The sequence below is a fragment of the Pinus tabuliformis genome, chromosome 8 (genome assembly GCF_031772625.1).
Source record: "Pinus tabuliformis cultivar Carrire ecotype Pingquan chromosome 8, CPIR1, whole genome shotgun sequence".
In the NCBI taxonomy this organism is placed as follows: domain Eukaryota; kingdom Viridiplantae; phylum Streptophyta; class Pinopsida; order Pinales; family Pinaceae; genus Pinus; species Pinus tabuliformis.
The window spans coordinates 1,404,181,893-1,404,201,707 of NC_142294.1; positions in this window are offsets into that span (position 1 = coordinate 1,404,181,893).

Below are 19,815 nucleotides of genomic sequence, written 5' to 3' on the forward strand. Positions count from 1 at the left end.
CTAGCCAAGAAGTCTCAATCACTTCGAGGACAAAAAGGTCTACCATTTATCATTCATCAAGGAAGACTACAAGGCAAGAAGAAGAGCCTTACATAAAGGCACCTACAAGAAGAGAAAATCAAAGAAGGACCTACATCAAGCTACAAGTCATCAAGCAACTCTCATCATCAAGTCAAGTCCACTAGGAGAAAGCAACTTGAAGAACATCAAGAACTAAGGAAGGCAAGCCATCAAGTCTTCAAGGAGAAATCAAGTCTACTACATCTCAAAATCTATCAAGTAAGTATATGTCTGTTGAAAATTGGCAACAAAAAATTGCTAAAAATAGAAGTGTTAAAAATAGCAATTTGGGCATCAGTGCTAGATTGGGCAACAGGGAATGAAAAATGAAAGTGCTAAAAATAGTTCTATTTTTAGCAGTGCAATGTGGATTCCTATTTATAGCAGTCCCTGGTCTATTTATAGGAAGTAAATTCGAATTTGATCTTACCAGCAGTTTGGAATATTAATTGATTAATTCTCCATGAGTTAATTAGTTAAGGAAAAGCAAACTTGAAGTCTTTGTGAGAACATGCAATTATTTCTCCACTGATTGGGGAATGTGTCCTTGATTTGCTCCCCTGATTGAGGAATTAAGGATGAGTTCTATATTGAGAGAATCAGTTGACTTAGTTTAACTTAGTGAAGTTCAGTTAGATTAATTTAACAAGTTGTTAAATTAATGAGATACAGTTTGTTGATGCTTGCATGCATGTGACAACTGTTAATTTCAGATAACTGAGTATTCACTCATGAATAACTTATGCATGTCAGTTCAGACAGAGACCCAGTTGAGATCAGAGAAGGGATAGTGTATTGTCAGTTGGATGAATATTTTTCCTATAAAGGAAGCTCATCCATGATGAAGATTAATCTCCTTCAAGTTTGTGCAGTTATTTCAAATGTCCGTGTTGTGTGTGAGGTGAGAATCACACATGTTTCCGCTGGAGGACCCAAGAAAAACTGTGCATATAAATAGGAGGCTTGGAGGGTGGAGGAGAAGATTTGTGAGAAGCCTTTGACTGTCTATGAGCAGCAGAAGGATTGTACTGAGAGCTAGATAGCTTCCGAGCTAAGGCTTTGTGTAATCTGGACATATTTCCACTTGTATGATAATACAGATATGGGGTTTTAGGCTGGTGCTTTCCCCTAGTTATATCTTTTGTGTTATGTGTATTTGATTTCTCCATATCAGTTATATGTGTTCTTATTGATGTTGCTCATGTTCAATTAAGCTTCCGCTAAATTGGTTGTAGAAGTAGATCTAGTATTATGCTTTAGTACATTGCATATATCAGTTTGATCTACAGGTGGTGAAATTTCTACATGGTATCAGAGCTAGCTAATTTGTAGAAAAATTCTACATGGTATCAGAGCTAGCTGATGTGTAGAAAAATTCTACAAAATTCTACATGGTATCGGAGCTAGCTGATTTGTAGAAAAAGTACTACATGGTATCAAATCTAGCTGATTTGTAGGAAAAATTCTACATAATTCTACATGGTATCATAGCACAGGTGATCAAGGAGAGAACAGTACACTGAGAGGAGATTTCAAAATTTTGAGTTTTGGGCCGAGAGTTTGCAGAGCAGATCTGAAAATTTATGTGCAAAATTTTCAAAAATAAATAGCAGATTTGGATTCCTTGCGGAAAAATACCCAACATCAAGAAAAAAATCGGCTGAATCGGAGTTCGGGTGAGGGAGATATCGATGATTTAAAATCAGCTCTTTTTCTAGAAAATTTCGTGACGGCGGGAAAGTGGAAATAGATTGGTGTGCTAGCCAAGAACCTGTATGCAATTGAGGTACAAGATGCATGCAAAGCCTTGAGGAGCAAAGCAAAGGTTAGAGACTTGGTGGTTGAGAGAAAGAGTATATTACCTCTCAACATGCAGTGCCAGAAGAAGTCTCAGACAATTGTGGAGGAGCCACGACTGGTGCAACAGCGTCAGGAGGTTGTGGAGCAGCCACAACAGAGGACGCTGAGAGGAGATCGAGTAGAGACATCTACTCATGTAGAGACCTCCAGTAGGGGGAAACTTCGAGCCAGGTGGGCAGAGGGATCACATACAGCCATACCTCCAGGTAGGAAGTGGGGCGATGTGGAGTGATCGTCCCATGGAGGAGGGGCAGGATCCTTGAGGTACTTAACCTCTTGGATGAGACCTTGCTACAGGGGCCCCGATGTGGAGTAGCAGGAACTAACTAATTGGGTAGAGACAGATAGGGATGGAGCGGCAGAGAGAGCTACAGTGCAGGGAATCCCAGGACAGCGCAGAGCATGTAGGTTGCAGCAATGCGAGAGGCACAAGTGTGTTGCATTGTGTGGGGTAGCACAGAGAAGGGTGCAATGGTGTGAGATGCATGGAGATGTTGCAGTAGCATATAGGTCAAAGAGGGAGCACTTGTCAGCGGCAGATAGAGCTTCAGCATCAAAGTATGTTTCTAGCCCAACAGAGTGGTCAGTTGGGAGTTTTTTTGTTCCAAGAGTTGTTGGAGCAACCACACTTGGTAGATGTGTTGCATGCAGAACATTCCAAAGGTACAGGATCGGGTTCGAGAGGAAGCCTTTCTTGTTAAGAGGGAGTGTTGAAAATGGGAAACAAGAAATTGCTAAAAATAGCACTGCTAAAAATAGCAGTTTGGGCATCAGTGCTGGATTGGGCAACAGGGAATGAGAAATGGAAATACTAAAAATATAAGTTCTATTTTTAGCAGTGCAGTGTGGATCCCTATTTATAGCAGTCCCTGGTCTATCTATAGGAAGTAAATTCGAATTTGATCTTACCAGCAATTTGGAATATTAATTGATTAATTCTCCATGAGTTAATTAGTTAAGGAAAAGCAAACTTGAAGTCTTTGTGAGAACATGCAATTATTTCTCCACTGATTGAGGAATGTGTCCTTGATTTGCTCCACTGATTTGAGGAATTAAGGATGAGTTCTATATTGAGAGAATCAATTGACTTAGTTTAACTTAGTGAAGTTCAGTTAGATTAATTTAACAAGTTGTTAAATTAATGAGATACAGTTTGTTGATGCTTGCATGCATGTGACAACTGTTATTTTCAGATAACTGAGTATTCACTCATGGATAACTGATGCATGTCAGTTCAGACAGAGACCCAGTTGAGATCAGAGAAGTGACAGTGTATTTTCTGTTGGATGAATATTTTTCCTATAAAGAAAGCTCATCCATGATGAGGATTAATCTCCTTCAGGTTTGTGCAGTTATTTCAAAGGTCAGTGTTGTGTGTGAGGTGAGAATCACACAGGTTGCAGTTGGAGGACCCAAGAAAAACTGTGCATATAAATAGGAGGCTTGGAGGGCAAAGGAGAGATTTGTGAGAAGTCTTTAACTGTCTATGAGCAGCAGAGGGATTGTACTGAGAGCTGGATAGCTTCCGAGCTAAGGCTTTGTGTAATCCGGACATATTTCCACTTGTATGATAATACAGAGATGGGGTTTTAGGCTGGTGCTTTCCCCTAGTTATATCTTCTGTGTTATGTGTGTTTGATTTCTCCATATCAGTTATATGTGTTCTTATTGATGTTGTTCATGTTCAATTAAGCTTCCGCTAAATTGGTTGTAGAAGTAGATCTAGTATTATGCTTTAGTACATTGCATATATCAGTTTGATCTACAGGTGGTGAAATTTCTTCATAGTATTAGAGCTAGCTGATTTGTAGAAAAATTCTACATGGTATTAGAGCTAGTTGATGTGTAGAAAAATTCTACAAAATTCTACAATGTTCCCTTATGAATACACATCAATGTCTTTTTGCAAGGAAAGCAATAAATTGGTAGGTACCAATAACTTTCTTGCATGGAAGAAGAGGGTTGATTTACTTCTCAAGGAGAATGAACTTCTAGAACACATAAAAGAGAATATCATTGTCCCTGCTAAGGAACAAACTCAAGCCTTAGCCAAGTACAATAAGGATGAGACAAGAGCTCCAAGGATTCTAATAGAAACCATCAAGGACTCTCTCATTCCTTATGTCTCCAAACTTGAAACATCAAAATAAATCTATGATAAACTAGTAGAGCTATTCTCGGTAAGCACAGTTGCAGAAGTGATATCTCTTCAAAATGAGTTGTACAAGATGAAGATATCAAAGGAAGAAATAGCTCCCTATTTCATGAAGATCTCTGAGATGAGGGATCAAATTCAAGAGCTAGGGGAAGTCGTGTCTGACAAAGAAATGACAACTATAGTACTTAATGCTCTACCTGAGGATTGGGGCAACTTCACGTCAAGCATATATGCCAAGAAGGAAGCCACCCCACTAAGTGAAATTTGGTCTCTATGTAAGATAGAGGAAACAAGACTTAAAGAAAAGAAAGATGTGGGATCAAAAGAGCAAGCATTTGCTACCATGGCCAAGAGAAAGGGAATATTTGGCAAATTTGGTCCACGAAGAATAAACAACAAAGATGTGTCCAAAATCCAATCCTATGGATGCCAAGAATATGGACACTACAAGAGGAATTGTCCTAAACTAAAGAAAGGAAACAACAACAAAAGAAAAAGGGAAGAAGCTCATGTGACTCAAGAAATTAAAGAAGAAGACAAGAAGTAAAATCCTCCAAATCTCTACTATGACTAAGTCTACTTCTTTACTTAAGGTCTTCTTTCAAAGTCTTTAGTAGTATAGGAGCATGTAGGAATAGAATAAAATTGCATGACTAGAAACATCTTCTAAAATCTAGAAACATGATGTACATAGAGTACAAAATACTCATGTAAAAGAAGCATTTATAGTCGAACAAAATGCCCAGTTAGAAATATCTTCTAGAATATGAGCATGATAGATATAACTCAAGATATTCATGTAGAAGGAGCATACCTAGAATAGGACCGCATCCGCAATGAAAGAAATTTGATCATGATTAAGAATCTTAGAAGACCACCATCATCAAAAGGAAAGAAACATTTGCAGGGTAAGGGTCTTCAAGATCCTATGATGGAATATTCAAAAGAATATTCATAAACAAAAGCAGATGTCTCATTAGGAATCCCATTCATGGGATTGAAGAAAAGGATGATATACAGGCAAGCTAAGATGAAACAAGAAGGGCCACACCAAGGACAACCAAATGAAGCTAAGATGATCATAGGAGAATCAAGATGAGGTATGTATGCATCAAGTTTAGTCATGTTATCATATGTATATTATTGAGTCATGGGAATAGTCATATAACATGATCAAGAAGGAAAGAATCTCTTTCACCAATGACATGCTCGAAGGCATGTACTACAATGCAATGAAGGTCAACAAAGGAAATACTCACATAAGGAGTACAAAAGTGTTAAATAAGAAGCAAGAAGAAATGTTGACTAGTCCAAGATGAAGAAGTGCTCCCACAAGGAGTAGAAGGTGGTTGACCAATCTATCCATGAAGAAGCAAATGAAGAAAGAGATCAAGCATGTGAAGAACATCATGATCACAAAGAATCTCTCTATCTGACAAAGATACTTTGAAGACATCTCCCGAAAAAAGGCGTGACAAATCTGACAAAGGAGGAAAAAGATCAAAGGACCTTGACATCTATGAAGGCCTTGGAGATATGAAAGGCGCAGATAACTGATTCTACTCTACAAAGATCTTGTGATGAAGAAATCATCCAGCAAAAGCACTATTTTAATGTTGAAGCAATATCGAGATGAAGTCATGAAGGGCTACTAGATCAAAGCATGGGAACAAGCAAGTAAAAAGAATCATCCATGTGAAGAGTAGTCTGAAGCATAGACAAGATGACAAGGAATAACCAGATGACAATAGAACCTGATATATGACAAGAAGGCCACTTTCCACAAAGGAAGCAATGACATGACAAACCAAGAAGGAAAGTGATCGATGGATGGTGCCCTACCAAGAATAAGTTCAGACAAACAGTTCACGACATCAAAGGAAGGAAGGAGATCAAGCAGCTGGAGGACCCACAAAGAAGTTTTCTATGCATGGACAAGTCCCTAGCTAAGAGGGAGTTAAAACAAGTTCCCAATTACAAAGGAACTTGGACAAGTACCTTGTAAGAGGATACTTGGGCATGTCTTCCTCAATTGAGAGGAAGTGATAGACACAACATTCTTGTCTTCACTTGGGAATAAATAATGGGAGGATTGGGTAATCATTTGGCATCCGATACTCTTTGAGGATGTGTAGGGCATCCAAGACAAGAGTAGGCAAGAGGACCGATATTCTTTGAGGGTTGGGAACCCAAGATAAAAATATTCCTAGAAGGTCATACACAGTGAACACCCGGGTGGGTATGTATCTTGAGAGACAATGACTAAGGTGTCTTTAAGTCATTGGTCTCACCAACATTGTGCTCTGATCTATTGAGAGATAGAGTTGTCAGTCAAGGCCTTGTTGTGGAAACAATGTTGGTTATTATGATGCTATAACAGATGGATTGCAAATCCAGATTCTTGTATGTGAATTCTTCAAGACTGAAACATAGCCAAACACCTTGCAATGGTGTATGAATACCTCCCTAGTTAAGAGGGAGTGTTGAAGGAAATGTAACTAGTTTCAGTCTTCATAAATGTGATTTTGACATTTGTATCTATTCAAGAAAAGAGATTATTTTTATATTATTTGTCAATGAGTTTCTTGTTCATTGAAGTAGGTAAAGCACATGTTTAAGTGCTTCTAGGAAGTCAAAAGGTCAATGTATTTATGTAAGACCGTTAAAGGGCATGTTACACTATGTATAAAAATTGTATAAGGTCGAAGGAATACCTCCAAGCCAAGTGCAAGTCCTCTCCATGCAATGACATCCTCCAAAAGAAGCTAAACGATGAAAATAATGAAGAACTAGTCAAGTCGGCCTAAAGACATCATGTCGTCCTAAAGGAGGGACAGTGCTTTATATATAGAGGTTGTCCACTCCCTTTCAACGTCCAAAAAGCAAGCTCTAAAATCATCGAAGGTAGAAGTCGAGGAAAGTGAAGGAAAAGGCAAGTCTAAGGGTCTCCAAGACAAGTGAAGAAAGGAGGAAGAAGACTGAAGTGAAGAGGATTGTTTCTAGGGCAGAATACAGTCACACGTGCTAGATAAAAGAGGTCAAGTCTACGGGTATGACAATAGTGAAAAAACAGTGCATGAACTAGTGTTGTTTGGGCTAGAAACTAGACCTACAAGGACTCCCAAGTCAAGCGAATAAGCCTATCTCTCTAGCAAAGGAAAAAGGACCCTAAGTCTCTAGGGTTCCTACTACACGTGGCAAAACTAGGGTTGTTGTTCAGTTACATCAGTTTGCAAACCTATCTCAAGAAGAATCTCGTTGGATCAAGGGAAGGGTGTCTCCTTAAGCAAAGATCATCTCTAAGAGAAGAAGAAGTGTATATCATCAAGAAGCTCACATAAGTAAGGTCCATCTCTAGACAAGCAACAAAGGAGGACGAAGTGCTGGGGAGCAAAGTGCCAGAAGGAGGAAGTCTATGTGTCGTGGATTAAAGTGCAAAATAGAAGAAGGAATTGACTTGTGCTTGGAGGAAATCCTAGTCAAGGGTCTAGGGTTTGGCATTGATCAATAAGAAGCTTCAATAAGAGAAACTTACCAAAGGGTTTTCCCAAGGGAGAGAGGTTTTGGCCCTTGCATAGAGCCAACATATGTGTTTATGTCTTTATGGTTTTGGTCGCAGTTTCATGAAACACACACACTAATAATAAGAAGAAGATCAAGCTAAGATAATTGTAAAAGTGTTTCACAAATTGTTATCAAGTAGAGAAGAATCCTAATATACATCATTGCCCTTCATTCTTCAACACACCTTGGACAACGCATATGAGGCAGCTCATATTTTTATTGGATTCCTCTATCTGAGATGTGAGAGGTGTAGGATTGATCTAAAGATCATCCCATTCTGACATGTATTAATGGAATTATGAATTTATTTTGATTATGGACAAATTGTCAAGGTCGGCCAGCAACCTAATGTAGGGTAAAAAGCCCAACAGACACGTCTATTCATCCTCAACGTTTGCATATAAATATAAGGTGTCTCGTCATTTGGAAACTTCATTCACTCACACATCTCTCTCTTCTTAATTGGGTACGGATTTCTAAGGCTTCTCTCTCTCCACACGTGCGAATAACGAGATTATTCTTTTGTTGTCCCTAGGTTGACCAGAGTTGACCAAAAATTGCAGAAGGTTGTTTTGCCTAGTGTTGACCATCTTTCACTGCGGTTTTGTGTGGGGTATTTCTATTTGGGTAGGTTGTAGTTCTGGGCACGAAATTTGAGGTTGTTTGGCCAGCATTAATTGTGATAGGGTTTGCCGCAGCGTTTACTTTTGTTCACCCGATTCGACTGGACTTTTCCGCACTGTTTTGGGATGATTTGACTTGTTGGAGGCCAAGTTGACCGAGTTTGACCGAGTTGTTTTAGAGGTCAAAATTTGCCTCGTTGACTTTCTGGTTAGGGATTTTTGTTTATGTTGTTTCGTTGATCAGAATTTCACTGTGAATGGGCAAGTGAATATTGTATGTTGTACTCTCTCTCTCTGTTGAACTTTTGAAGAATTATAAGAAGAATTAATCAAGGGTTTCCCCACATTGGGGTTTGTCCCTGCCTGGTGCCATATCTTGTGTCCTCTTGTCTTGGCTTGTCTTCCACTGTTATTGTTTATGTTCTATCTGAATTTTACTATCATGATGATGTGATTGTTAATCTGAATATTGATATTGGGCTAATAAAGAAATTGAAGTAAAATTGTTCTAAGCATAAAACATACCAGTGTTATCTAAAATTAACATTGTATCAGGATTGAGGTGAAGACAAAGCCCAAGCAAGAGTGAGAAGAGCAATCACTAATCAAGGACAAGATTCAATGGCCTCCACATCCTACTTCAAGTCTGATGATAAGCTTCATGATAAGTCTCATTATCATGCATGGAAGATGTCTCTTGATTTGACATTAGAAGAGCAAGATGTTATGGATTATGTGCAGAGAAATATTTTGGAACTTCCTTCAAATGCATCGGTCACTATTAAGACAAAGTACAAGAAGGGTGAAGTCAAAGCCAAGAAGATCGTCAAGGATTCTATTCATAAGCATTTAGTTGTTTACATCTCTTATTTGAATACATCAAATGAGATATATGACAGATTGGTTGGCATGTTCAAACCTAGCAATGCAAACCAAATTATTTTCCTCAAGAACAAGCTGAAGGATATAAAGAAGGGAAAAAATGAAGATATTCAATCCTACTTCATGAGGATAACTGAAATCAAAAATGATCTTCTTTTGATTGGAGAAGTTATTGCTGATAGGGAGTTTACTCTCATTGCCCTTGGAGGACTCCCTCATGAATGGCAGGTGTTCAACACCTCTATTCTTAACAACGACAGGATTCCAGGTTTTGAAGAATTACTGAGTAGATGTTCTCAAGAAAAACAATGATGATGGAACTAGATATGCCTTCAAATAGGAATGATCCTACTGCATTCTTTGTTCATTCTAAAAAAAAGAACAATGCAGGTTCAAAGAAGTAATGCCAAGGAAGGTCGGGTTTCAAAAATGGAAGGAAAGGAAGATGCTCATTTGCAACAAGTTTGGTCACTATGCTAGGGAGTGTCCTAATAGAAGGGATACACCTCATGATGATGACAACCACAACAACAAGAAGTTCAGGGGCAACAACAATCAAAGGAATGGTAGATTCAACAACCAAGGGAAGAGGAATGCTCTCGCTCCTTATCAAGGAAATGGTCGCCCTCCCAAGAGATCAAAAAACACTAGATATCATGAATCAAATATTGTTAATAACAAGCAAAATGAATTTTATCTTATATCTACCCTCTCCACTCCATCTCCTCCATACACTTTGGGAAATTGGTTGATTGATAGTGGTGCCTCAAGGCACTTCACTGGGTATAAGGAAGCTCTTTTAAATCTGATTGAAAGGGATGCAAATTTGGAAATTATCCTTGGAGACAATACCGCATATCCCATAAAGTGTTAGAAAATTATATATTACGGAGCAATGGAACACATAAAATATTGCAAAAATATAAACACAAAAAATGCATAAAACAAGAGAGAGATAGATATACGTGGTTCACCCAGTTTGGGCTACATCCACGGAAAAACAACCAGTCCTTCTTTTTATATTATCCAGCAAACTAAAGAGATACAACCTACAGCAGATCCGTTGTAACACCCTCTTCGCTCTCAATCTCCTCTCTCTTCCTCACTCAGAATACAGATATCCATAGACACAATACAATTCCCTCATATATAGTGAAGGGTTGCCTTCTAGGGCAAAAAACCCTAAATTAAACATAACTTCTACCATCAAATTATCCACCTAATGAATGGCCCAAATTGACTAGAAATTACTAGACTTTTACAAGGCAATTTTACATCTATTTTTAGTTTCAGGGGCACTGCGCCCAGATCCCCCAGTCGGGGGGAACAAGTCCCCCCCGCATCCCCGCGTGGAGGGGTGCACAATCTTCCTGGGGTATACATCCGGCTGAAACCTTTGAATACAGAAGATAATCAGGCTCCACACCCAACAATCTCTCACTTGGAGATGATTATAGCAACTCCACCGCTGCTTCATTTGCTAGACAATGACTCCACTTTGGGCCTGATTGTTTCTCATCTTCTTCATCATACTTGAAAACAATTGAAACTGAGCAGATTCTCAGTTTCTCGCTGGTTACAACTTTTGTTCACATATCTGCAGGATTCTGACTAGTGTGTATATTTTCTAGCTTCAACTGTCCATCTTCCAATGCTGACCGTATGAAATGGTACTTGAACTGTATATGTTTAGTCTTGGAATGAAATGCAGAGTTCTTTGCAAGATGTATGGCACTCTGGCTGTCACTGTATAACCTGCCCAACTCCCGCTTCTTGTCCAATTCATCCAGAAACCTTTGTAACCAAATCATTTCTTTACTAGCCTCTGTAGCAGCAACATACTTTGCTTCTGTTGTTGAAAGTGTAACAACACTTTGGATTTTTGAAACCCAACTGACAGTTGTTCCACCTACAGTAAACACATGCCCTGTTGTGCTCCTCGTGTTATCTCTATCACCTGGCATATTTGCATCAACATATCCATGTAAAGCAATGTTTGAACCACCAAAGCATAATGCTTGATTTGTGGTACCTCTCAAATACCTGAGAATCCACTTCACCACCATCCAATGTTCTTTTCCTGGATTGTTCATGTACTTGCTTACAACTCCCACTGCATGTGCAATATCAGGCCTTGTGTAAACCATTGCATACATTAAGCTTTCAACTGCTGATGCATATGGAACTTTACACATATGAGCCATTTCTTCTTGAGTCTTGGGACACGCCTCCTTACTTAATTTGAAATGGCTAGCCAAATGTATACTAACTGGTTTTGCATTCTGCATATTAAACATTTTCAACACCTTTTCAATGTACTCACTTTGATACAATGTTAATTTGTGATTCTTCCTGTCTCTAATTATTCTCATACCAAGGATTTGTTTTGCAGCACCCAAATCCTTCATTGCAAATGAGTTTGCCAATTTCCTTTTGAGCACATTTATTCCCTGCATGTTAGATCCTGCAACAAGCATATCATCTACATACAATAACAATATAAAATAGTTGTCATCGTTTTGCCTTTTGAAATAAACACAATGATCAGAGTGACATCTAATATAACCTTGTTCAGACATAAACCTGTCAAATTTTAGATACCACTGCCTTGGACCCTGTTTTAAGCCATACAAACTCTTCTTCTACCTGCACACTAGTTTCTCCTTCCCTTTTACCTCATATTCTTGTGGCTGCTGCATATATATCTCTTCTTCCAAATCCCCATGAAGAAAGGTTGTCTTTACATCTGACTGCTCAAGATGCAAATCTTCAACTGCTACTAGACTTAAAATAGTTCTAATTGAAGTCATTTTAACAACAGGAGAAAATATTTCATTAAAATCAATACCTTTTTTCTGTGCAAACCCCTTCACTACAACTCTAGCTTTATACCTCTGTTTTCCTCCATCTTCTTCCTTCAGTCTATAAACCCATTTATTCTGCAATGTTGTTTTACCTGCAGGCAACCTGACTAAGTTTATGTGCTAAGGAGTCCATCTCTTCTTTCATGGCTTGCTCCCACTTCTTCTTGGTTTCTACCTGCACTGCTTCTTCATAACATTTTGGTTCACTAGAATCAGTCAACAATACATAATATAATGAAGGAGAGTATCGTTCAAAGGGTCTACTTATCCTGGTAGATCTTCTAACACCACTTTCATGTTTTTGAAGCGCTTGTTGTTGTTGTGGTTGTTGTTCTAGTTGTTGATCATTATGATTTTCAGGCACCATCACTTTTCCTGTGATATCGTCGAGCACTCTGTATTTTCTATTTTTTTTTCTTGCTTATTTTCCTGCAACTGATTCTTATATAAGACCTTTTCATTGAATATTACATCTCTACTCTAATGATTTTGTGATTTTCATAATCATATAAGCGATAACCAAAATCATTAACACCATATCCTATAAAAGTACATTTCTTTGATTTTTCCTCAAGCTTTGTTCTATTTTCTTTGTTAATGCAAAAGCTTCACAACCAAAAGTCTTTAAAAATGAGTAATTTACCTTTTTACCTGTCCATGCCTCCTCTAGAACACCACCATCCAAAGAACTTGAAGGCCCTTTGTTTATTAGATAAACAGCAATATCTATAGCATCTACCCAAAATTGTAAAGTGAATCCTGCATGCAATCTCATGCACGTTGCACGCTCCATGATTGTCCTATTCATCCTTTCTGACACACCATTTTCTTATGGTGTTCCTGGAACTGTGTTTTCTCTTTGAATTCCATTCTCTAAACAATACCTATCAAAATTTTTGCTGCAATATTCACCTCCATTATCTGATCTGAGACACTTCAACATTTTCCCCGTCTCATTTTCAACCAAAGCTTTCCATTTCTTGAAAGTATCAAATACATCAAATTTATTTCGAATACAATAAATCTAGGTTTTTCTGGTCGCATTATCAATAAAAGTAACATAATAACGAGAGCCACCAAGAGATGACACCTGAGCAGGTCCCCATACATCTGTATGCACAAGCTCTAATTGTTCGCTCTTCTTTTCTTTCCCAACTCTAAGGAATCTGACCCTCTTCTGTTTTCCATAAACACAATTCTCACAGAATTTTAAATCAACATGCTTCAAACCTGGCAACAAATTTCTTGAGTGAAGAATCTGCATCCCCTTCTCACTCATGTGCCCGAGCCTATGATGCCACAATTCTATATCTTCTCATGTAGATGTTAAAGCATTAACAGAATGATAATTACCATTGCATAAATACAATGTACCAACCTTTTCTCTTTTCGCTATTACCAGGGAAACTTTAGTGGCCTTCCAGGTCTTATCTGTGAAAGTAGATACGCAACCTTCACCTCCCAACCGACCTGTGGAAATCAAATTTTTCTTCAGATCTCGAACATGCCTTACCTTCTTCAATAGCCATTGATTTCCATTTTGTTGTTTTATGAAAATTGTACCCATTCCAATGATTTTATAGGGTTTATCATCACCCAATCTAACTTGTTCAAAATCTCCTTGAACATAATCATGAAAATGTTTCTTATCATGTGTGGCATGGAATGAGGCTCCTGAATCTACCACCCAGGCATCAATAATATTTTCTACTGAAATAATCAAAGCATCTTGCAATACATCACCTATTACATTCGCTTCATGATTAGTTTCTTGTTGCGCATCTCCTTCTTTTCCCTTCCAAGACTTGCAGTCTTTCTTCAAGTGTCCTTTCTTCCTGCATTTCCAGCACACTATCCCCGATCTGGACTTGGATCTGTCTTTTCTTAACTTACTGCGATAAACTGTGCTCTTTCCTCTTTCCATTTTTCTTCTCCTAGTCTATGCAGTCAAAGCATTACCTGATGTCTCACCGGAGCTTTTCCGTCGCATTTCCTCGCTATAGATTGCATCGACAACATCATCAAACTTTAAAGTACTAGATCCAGATACAGAGTTACTAATGGCCATAACTAAACCATTCCAACTTTCTGGCAATCAGCACAAAAGTAACAGAGCCCTAACTTCATCATCAAAATTTACTCCTACAGAACTTAACTGACTTGTAACTCTATTAAAATCATTTAAATGATCTGCAACAGATCCACCTTCTGACATCTTCATATTAAATAAATGCTTCATAAGAAATACTTTATTTGAGGCCGAGGGTTTTTCATATAGTTTGGCCAATGCCGACATTAAACCCTGTATTGTCGTTTCCTTTGAAATATTAAACGCTACTGACGCCGCTAAGCACAGCCGTATTGTTCCAAGTGTCTTTCTGTCCAGAATATCCCATTCTGTGTCTATGATACTCGTCGGCTTCTTTGTCTTTCCGCTCAATGGTAGGCACAGATCTATCTAATACAGATAATCTTCCATCTGCATCTTCCATAGCTAGTAGTTTTGGCCATTGAATTTTGTGACCCTAAACCTACCATCTTCCGCTATTGCTCCCACTCGAACCAGGAACCCTTCTCTCTTGTGAATTTATCAGCGAAATAGACCTTCGGCTCTGATACCAGTTGTTAGAAAATTATATATTACGGTGCAATGGAACACATAAAATATTGCAAAAATATAAACACAAAAAACGCATAAAACAAGAGAGACACAGATATACGTGGTTCACCTAGTTTGGGCTACATCCACGGAGAAATAACTAGTGCTTCCTTTTATATTATCCAGCAAACTGAAGAGATACAACCTACAGCGGATCCGCTGTAACACCCTCTTCGCTCTCAATCTCCTCTCTCTTCCTCACTCAGAATACAGATATCCATAGACACAATACAATTCCATCATATATAGTGAGGGGTTGCCTTCTAGGGCAAAAAACCCTAAATTAAACATAACTTCTACAGTCAAATCATCCGCCTAATGAACGGCCCAGATTGACTAGAAATTACTAGACTTTTACAAGGCAATTTTACATCTATTTTTAGCTTCAGGGGTGCTGCCCCCAAACCCCCGCCGGGACCACTGGCCCCCGGACCCCCCAGCCGGGGGGGATTTACCCCCCTGGACCCCCATGGGGGGGAAAGTCCCCCCCGCATGGAAGAATGTACAGTGTTCCTAAGGTATACATCTAGCTGAAACCTTTGAATACAAAAGATAATCAGGTTCCACACCCAACATAAAGGGAATTGGGAATGTTACTCTTCAATTGAATCAAGGTAACCCCATTTATCTACAAGAAGTATTATATGTACCCAATTTAAAGAAGAACCTAGTATCTATATCGGCGATGGAGGCCAAAGAATTCAAGGTGGAATTCATTGATGGAAAAGTACGTGTGGGGAACAAAAAATTCAAAGATGCATTTACACTTAGCTTCAGGGTTGATAGCCTATATCAAGTTGGAGCAAGCCCATTGGGAGCTATGTCTTGCGACATATCACTTCAATCCGAATTATGGCACCGGAGGGTTGCTCATCTACATTATAAGGCTCTACCCGATGTGAGGAAAATGGTGATAGGTATGTCTGAATTTAAAGTAGAACATGAAGGTGTTTGTTAGGGTTGTGCCGAAGTAAAGCATACAAGGGACCATTCCCCTCAAGTGATAGCAAGACCACTGACATATTGCAATTGATTCATTCTAATCTATATAGTACAATGCTCCTGAACTCAGTGGGAGGATATTTATATTATGCTATCTTTATGGATGATTTCTCTCGCAAGACTTGGATATATTTCTTGAAGAAAAAAGACTAAGTATTTTCATGGTTCCATTCTTTCAAAGCTTTGGTTGAAAATCAAACCAGGAAGAAGATCAAAATATTGAGCACTGATGATGGAACCGAATATGAATCAAATGAGTTCAAAAATTATTGTAGAGAAGTTGGCATTAAGAGGGAGACTACTACCGCGTATACTCCTGAGCAAAATGGTGTTGTTGAAAGGAAGAATTATTTTAACATAGAAGCGACTTGTGCCATGCTTCATGATCAAAGCCTCATGAAGTTCTTATGGGTCGAAGTTGACCATGGTTGGCAGTGTGGTGGATCGTAAAAGCACATCTGGATGTTGCTTCTCTTTAGGTTTTGCTTCGATATCATGGATGAGCAAGAAGCATAAATCAGTTGCTTTGAGCATCGCTAAGGTTGAATACATTGCTGCTAGTTTGGCCTCCTGTGAAGCTGTTTGGTTGAAGAAGCCCTTTAGTGCACTGTTTGGACATGTGTTTGATACCACCATGAATTTTTGCGACAACCAGAGTGGGATTCTTCCATCTGAAAATCCTTGTTTCATGACCGCTCCAAGCATATTGATATCAGGTACCACTTTATCCGAGATATGGTACAACGGGGAGCAACAAGGCTCCAACACATTGGGACTGATGATCAGGCTGCTGAATATTCTTACGAAGCCCCTGGGGAAGGTCAAATTTTTAACCTTTCATGAACGACTTAGAGTCGTGGAGAGACCCTCTTATGAAGGTCCCGTATGAGATGGATGTTGACCTCTGGGAGCTTCGAGGGGCTTGGGGTGTACTACTTGGAGCGATGAGCAACCACAGGGTGTGGTTCACCTTCCCCTAATGGTGCACGATGTACAGGGTGAGTGGTTCACCTTCTCCTATGGCATATGAGCAGGATGAGTGGTTCACCTTCTCCTGCGAGCACATCCTACCCATGCTGTCTAGGACTCGTGGGAAGTACTTCTCATCTGACCAATGAGTAAGTAAATAAGGATAGGGACCATAGTACTACCGATGGACGCATCGTGTACTACCGTACTCCTTAAGCTAGGATGTTGATATTGATCTGGGATCAATGGAAACTGACTTCGAGTCGGTTAAAAGTGGTATGACGCACTCTCTATTATTGGAGACCGACTTCGGGTCAGCGGAGAATGGTATGATACATTCTTGATCATTTCTTCTTTCTTCATGGTTCACCAAAGCAGAGACGATGATGGTACAGATTGTCAGACAATTGACAGGTGAAGTTCTCCCTAGTTGAAAAGGGGTGTTAATTTTGGCAACTAGAGCCAAACTTCACCTTCGATAGCTCATATGAGACAGCGCATATTTTTATTGAATTCCTCTCTCCAAGAGGTGTAGAATTAATCTAAAGATCATCCCATTCTGACATGTACTAATAGAATTATGAATTTATTTTGATTATGAACAAATTGTCAAGGTCAGCGAGCTATCTAATGTAGGCTCAAAAGCCCAACAGACACTATTCATCCTCAACATTTGCATATAAATACAAGATGCCTCCTGCTCATTTGGACACTTCATTCACTCACACATCTCTCTCTTCTTGATTAGGTACGGATTTCTGAGGCTTCTCTCTCTCCACACGTGCGAAGAAGGCACTGTTCTTTTGTTGTCCCTGCGTTGACTAGAGTTGACCGAAAATTGCAGAAAGTTGTTTTGACCATCTTTGACTGCGGTTTTATGTGGGGTATTTTTGTTTGGGCAAGCCACAACTCTGGGCATGAAATCTGAGGTTGTTTGACCTCTTTTTGACCAGCGTTAACTGTCGTAGGGTTTGCTACAACATTAACTTTTGTTGACCAGATTTGACTTCTTGTTGGAGGCCAAGTTGACCGAGTTTGACCACGCTGTTTTAGGGGTCAAAATCTACCCTGTTGAATAGCGTTAGACTTTCTGGTGGCTTCGTCACTGATCAGAATTTCACTATAATTGGGCAAGTGAATATTGTATATTGTACTCTCTCTCTCTGTTGAACTTTTGAAGAATCATAAGAAGAATTGATCAAGGGTTTCCCCACATTGGGGTTTGTCCCTAGCTAATGCCATATCTTGTGTCCTCTTGTCTTGGCTTGTCTTCTATTGTTATTGTTTATGCTCTATCTGCATTTTACTATCATGATGATGTGATTGCTAATCTGGATATTGATATTGGGCTAATAAAAAAATTGAAGTAAAATTGCTCTAAGCATAGAGCATACCATTGTTACCTAAAATTAACAGAACTTAATGCATTTTATGTTTGGATAATCGCTTGACAGAGAATAAATAACAAAGTAATAAAAAACCAACAAATCTCACAAGTAATTATCAAGTAAGGAAAATCGACCTTAATCAACAATTTCGTTGATTTTCCAACAACTTGAAGCCTCTAAATTCCTGTGATCAAATACTCACTAGATAAGAGTTCACCATGCACACAGCTCTGAGACTATGATACCTTAGGCATACAGTCAACACATAGGCATACATCTGTTTATTATTTATAGATCTACACACATGTTTACACTGTTCATACTATTGCATTTTTACTGCACAATTGTTTCCTCACATTGTGAAAGCCTTCAAGCTTTTGCTCAGAAAAATGTGTAATCCAGAATTCTGTTAGGCAAGGGATTATAGTCAACTTCAGAGGATAGTGAATTTCTTGGTGGCAGTCTTTTAAGAAGGCCTGAACATTTCTCAAGAAGAATCCTGACACATGCAACCTATCAAGGGTTACTTCCAATTCATCAATGGCCCTTTGCTTTGACATCAATGACAAAGTTCTCAACATGGGTCCTTTTGGAAGGTTTTCAACTCCAAAGGCCAATACTTTGTCTGTCAGTTTAGCGTCCCTCAACAGCAGATAATTTTGATACAAGTTATACTGGATATACCTCAAGTATATGAAAAATTAAATTGTAACCTCAATGTAAAGCTGTGAACCAGGCATGTATTTTGAAATCAATACAAATATTCTCATTATTGTTAATAATAATAATTTATTACAGACAAATTTTCTAAAAGAGTGCAAATGTATTCAAAATATAAGTCTTAGATGCTAGAAGATGGGTATCCCCTTTTTAAGAAAATGTGGACTAATTAGCATATTATTATTGCTACTAAATGATTTCAGAAAAGCAATACCCCAGGTAGTAATACATCGCTCTCAACATGGGGTCCTTTTGGAAGGTTTTCAACTCCAAAGGCCAATAATTTGTCTGTCAGTTTAGCGTTCCTCAACAGCAGATAATTTTGATACAAGTTATACTAGACATACCTGAAGTATATGAAAAAATTGAATTGTAACCTCAATGTAAAGCTGTGAACCGGGCATGTATCTTGAAATCAATACAAATATTCTCATTATTGTTAATAATAATAAAAATAATAATAATAATGATGTATCTTGAAATCAATACAAATATTCTCATTATTGTTAATAATCATAATTTATTACAGACAAATTTTCTAAAAGAGTGCACAAGTATTCAAAATATAAGTCTTAGATGCTAGAAGATGGGTATCCCCTTTTTAAGAAAATGCGGACTAATTAGCATATTATTATTGCTACTAAATGATTTCAGAAAAGCAATACCCCAATAGTAATACATCCCTTTCAATGTCCATGACAAATGCACATCAAAACTTTAGTTTAAATACCAGAATAAAATATTAATAGTAACTAGATCTTTATGATGATGTTTGTAGCACGGGAAGGTACTTTGGCACAGGCCTTAGTGTTTAGACATGTGTAAGTTGCCCACTAGACCCTTAACTCTAGCGTTGCTTAAGTTATTAAGTAATGAAATGCAAAGGTTAATTATATGATTTCAAATGAAGCTGCATTTCATTATACGATTTCAAGCGAACTGAGACCTAATTTGAACATTCAATAACTTTGAAGATTAAGATTGTAGATTCAGTGAATAACTCAAAATTTAGAAGGAAGGCTGGGCTAAGGCAGAAGACACAAGACATCTTGAGCACAAAACATTG